This window comes from Etheostoma spectabile, chromosome 10 (assembly GCF_008692095.1).
Source record: "Etheostoma spectabile isolate EspeVRDwgs_2016 chromosome 10, UIUC_Espe_1.0, whole genome shotgun sequence".
In the NCBI taxonomy this organism is placed as follows: domain Eukaryota; kingdom Metazoa; phylum Chordata; class Actinopteri; order Perciformes; family Percidae; genus Etheostoma; species Etheostoma spectabile.
Window position 1 is genome coordinate 15,095,235 of NC_045742.1, and position 4,288 is coordinate 15,099,522.

Genomic DNA, 4,288 nt, shown 5'->3' on the forward strand with positions numbered 1-4,288 from the left:
CCCGGGATGGGACTGCACTCCCACCAATGGCTCATAGCTCTAATCTGACTGACAGCTTGGTCCAGCTTTCAGCCAAGAAACAGCCCAGCAGCAAGGTCCAAATACCTGACTGCTGAAGAATCTTATCTGCCATGAGATGACAGAGGGGAAGCTTCTCTCCCAACACTGGTCCCAAGCAAATGCTGAACCGCCAATCTCACTCTCTGCGTGTTGTTTGTTAGCACAACACTGTGAGACCAACACTTATCCGGACTCAGCTGCAAGTGACGGTTTGACAGACTGTCACAGCATCAAACAAAAAGGCAGCGGGATGGCACTGTCATTGTACCCTTCTGCAAATACCTGTAAATCTTTGCACTTGATGCTTCATTCTTGTATATAACCATATTGTCATACATTTGGATGCATGCAGTTCTTGCACTACTTCAAGAGGGAACAACAAGGTTAGTGAACAAGATTCATGATTTTAGCAAAAGTCATATGCCCATATGAATATAAAAGTCAATATTGGTGAATTACAACTGATTCAACACATTTACTGTTGCATTCTTGTTAATGTTTCTACCAATAATCAGAGCAAAACTATGAGAAACTCTTACCACGTTGGTAAAAACACCCCCACAAGCCATCTGCCTTGTTTCTTCCTCCTTCAGGGGCAAACTGTGAGCCTACTTAGCTAAGATGCTTACTCATCAATCAGTAGGGGTGTTTCACAAGCCATCCAACGCAGCTTGAACTAGATGACCCTCATAATTGAATATTAAACCCCTGATGAGTGGCGAGGCAAACCACCGTGATGCCGACTGGAGGCTGTGATTGCAGAGATCCTGTTCATAGCAGGGGCAGTCACATCCTCCCCATACCCCGAGGTTATTCTTTCACACTGTCATAATTTCAATCTTTGGGACAAGAAACATATCTACAGACACGCACCAACGCTCACACTGGCGTCCACAGATGCAAGCAGGCATGAATGCACTCGGCACGTGTTTACATAAACACAGCCGGCTTTGAAATAAATAGTGGCATTGCAGGAAGGCTGTAGAAATTGCAGGAAGGCTTTAGAGTCAAAAAATGAATTTGAGTTTTGGTATTTTGTTCAATGTAGCGAGCTGAATAACAAGGAAGGAAGAATCTGTAGACATCAGCAGAACTGAGCAACACGGCCGCGTTGCATTGCGGTACACAATAGTACAATGTAGGGTACATCATATGTACATTCAAATTAGCAGTGCATTATGGGTATTTTATAGTGGACTCTATAGTGAATGAAATTTACCGCGGGGAATTTGAACACCACTACAAAATGATGAACACACAGTATAGTTTCTTTCCATATTAAGGAACAATTTCAAGCCCAGCTTCTACAACACCATAGTAATTAGGGCCGGGTATCGTTCAAAAGTTTTTCAATACCACTACATATACCAATTTCACCCTTTCGCAAAACACAACCACAACATCCAAGTTTCACAAGAAGCTGGAGTTTTATCCTTCCACCAACTTTAGCGAAGCTGAAACAACATGCCGAGCCCCCTGCTGCTTAAAGAGTCTCCGTGTGAAAGCACAGCCAAGAGGCTAACTCTTAGAGAAATGCCTCATTTAGGCTCACACTGGCACCAGCAGTTGACAGACAGCCCAGAATGAAAACATCCCTATGACGGGTGTCCTTTCATGGCTAACTGATCTGTGAGGATAAGGCAATTAAAATGTACAGAGAACATCCCTGAGCAAACAAAGAACATGACCGATATTTTAAAGATTATCATTTGTGACGGGGCAGTCACAACAAACCTCAGATAAACACAGTTCTCATCAGAGAGTAAATGATCTCTACAATGTGATAATCTCTCTTACTCCTTCGTGTTTATAAAAGTGAATATAAAAGGAGGGAAATGGATACTGTAACCGTATGACCGAGCTTACACATTTTAATCAAGAGAGCACTAATTATGCATGGCTGTTAAGTTTCACTATGTGGGCCAGTTACATCTCTAAGGTTTTAATGTTGCATGGTGGCTTTGATACGGCATGGTAGTAGAGGGATTTACAATTTTTGATGGTTGCAAATATATGGTAAAAATAGCAAAACAGACCAGTCTTGAAATTGCCTCAAAGCAAAGTTATCAATTCCTCCTTAAAACCATTTGGTTGGCTTTTTTGGTTTTTGGTTTGCAAAGGCAGCTTCAAGCTTCAAGCTGCAAAGAGTCCACCAGGTACACCACTGTGCAGTAGGTGTTTGCATCTATTCTTGGATACCATTGCAGCTGCAGCATCAACACAGAATGCCAACCCTCTGTCACAGCTATAATCATCGCAGCATGTAGCTGACGCCCTGTCTGTCCCTTAGAAAAAGGCACTGCTCTTGTCATTATAATGTCTTAATAATTATCATTAAACTGGGAGAGAGACAGAGAGAGAAAGAGACAGAGATGGAGGGAGAGAGAGAGGCAGGCAGCAGTCTGTAGATGCATGATGAATGAGGGTGCCAGCTGTATTCACCCAACTAGCAGCGCTGTCTCTAATAGGGTTTGGCCCCATGCTCTGAAACCTGTCTCATTAACCACAGTGATCATCATGAATTAACAGAGAGCCAGAGAGAAAGAGAAAGGAAATAAATCATTTTTCTGTATGATATGAACCGCCAGTTGTTGAAAGTAAAATAGCTGCCACAATACATTGAACATGCTCTCACTCTAGCACACAGTGTTTTTTAGATTCATTTTAGTTTATTTGATCAAATAATTTGCTATTTAACAGTGTGAAACCACACATTTAGAGAAACTGACAGTCAGGGGCCAACACTGGAACCCACTTTCTTGCTCCCCATTGTTTGGGTTTCCTGCATTATTGATGTGGAGCTGACATTTTATACTCTGCTTTTGTGAAGCCAAAGCCACACTGTCACCTGCAGCACTGTCTCCACAATGACCAATCTGACTGTCGGAGCATCAAAATGATGGTCTTACTGTATTTGTTAGTTAGAGCATTGTGATGTGCTTCACTCTATCGGCACTACCTACGACTTCTTTGACTGTTATAAATGTCTTTCTTGCCCTCATGGTTTAGCAGCACCTACTGTATGTCTGACATCAGGGGCGCGGTTGGGAGTCAGCACAGGTCAGTCGTCCTATGATCTTATAGTAGCCTACTACACTGTGATGGAACTGATGGTTGCAGGAAACCCAAAAATACTTTTAGCAAACCTCAAAATAATGCCATAAAAACATCTCACTTACAGCAGCATCATCCTGATACCGCAGAAAAACTGTCTGTCCCATACTAAGTGTAGTTTCAGCACTCAGTTCTCACCGTGCATTTGTACGACCTTTTGAAATTAAAAAATAAATGCCGAAATATTAAGTCCATGATGTAATGCTGACGCAACACATACGAGATCTGCGTGGGCACCTTTGCTCTCTCGCCGTGTTTCCAGTCACACACTCATTGTTTTTATCTTGCATGTTTCTGTGCAAGAGAAGCTTTTCATGCCCTCGTAAACAGCTGATGTGGTTGATTATCATATTGCAATCCAGTTACTCTAGCTATTCCCTTAAAACCCCCCCCAAAAAGAATGACAGCCTACCTTGGTTCGGCGTGACAGCTCCGTAGGTCGACTTGTAGCAGTGGCTGGCAACAATGTGACGCTTGCAGTGAAGCTCACAGTTGGTACTGTAAGCGCAGAAGTTTTGACGAGTCGGTGACTGGAAGATCACACACGCTGTGTCGGTGCTTGACGGATCACACACACCACTGTGGAGTGTTTATGGCAACGCCCAAAACAATACTGATCTGGTTGATTCGCCACCGGTGGCGCGTGTAAAAGATGTTGCTGTCCAACTCGGCTGTGCGCAACGGTGCGCTTCCTCTCTCTCCCGACGTGGTCACCAAACTAAACGCTCCCCAAGGACACGTGACCAACCCAAGGGGGACGGAATAGCTCAGATTCCCCCCACGGCAGCAGCTGGGATCTGTTACACCGCTGCTCCAGTGCCCGTGCAACAAACCCGAGCTGTGCGCACCCACACTACTCCTCCTCCTCCTCCACCCGCCCTCCCATCCCCTGTGGCCTCGCGATGTCGCGGTCATGTTTACCTTAAAATGCACTAAACGCAAGATATATGTGGAAATGCACCCGTCTCATCAGCCTATAGAGTCATCATTAAGAAAAGACATTGCTAAAATAGTTGATGCAATTATGTTGGCCCAAACATTTGAGACAACTAGGCTTTTAAAATTGTAATTTTAAACTTCTCTCTCTCTCTCTCTCTCGCTCTCTCTCTCTCTC

At 44.0% G+C, this 4,288-nt stretch overlaps 1 protein-coding gene across 2 annotated transcripts in view; it reads right to left on the reverse strand.

The window, feature by feature from the left end:
- mid2 (midline 2) overlaps nt 1-3,993 on the reverse strand; it is a 149,229-nt gene extending 145,236 nt beyond the window's left edge. For both annotated transcript variants that reach the window (XM_032527508.1, XM_032527507.1), the window contains exon 1: nt 3,587-3,993. The gene's annotated coding sequence lies outside the window, so the exon portion shown is untranslated. The remainder of the gene's footprint in view (nt 1-3,586) is intronic.
- Nucleotides 3,994-4,288: the final 295 nt, after the last annotated feature.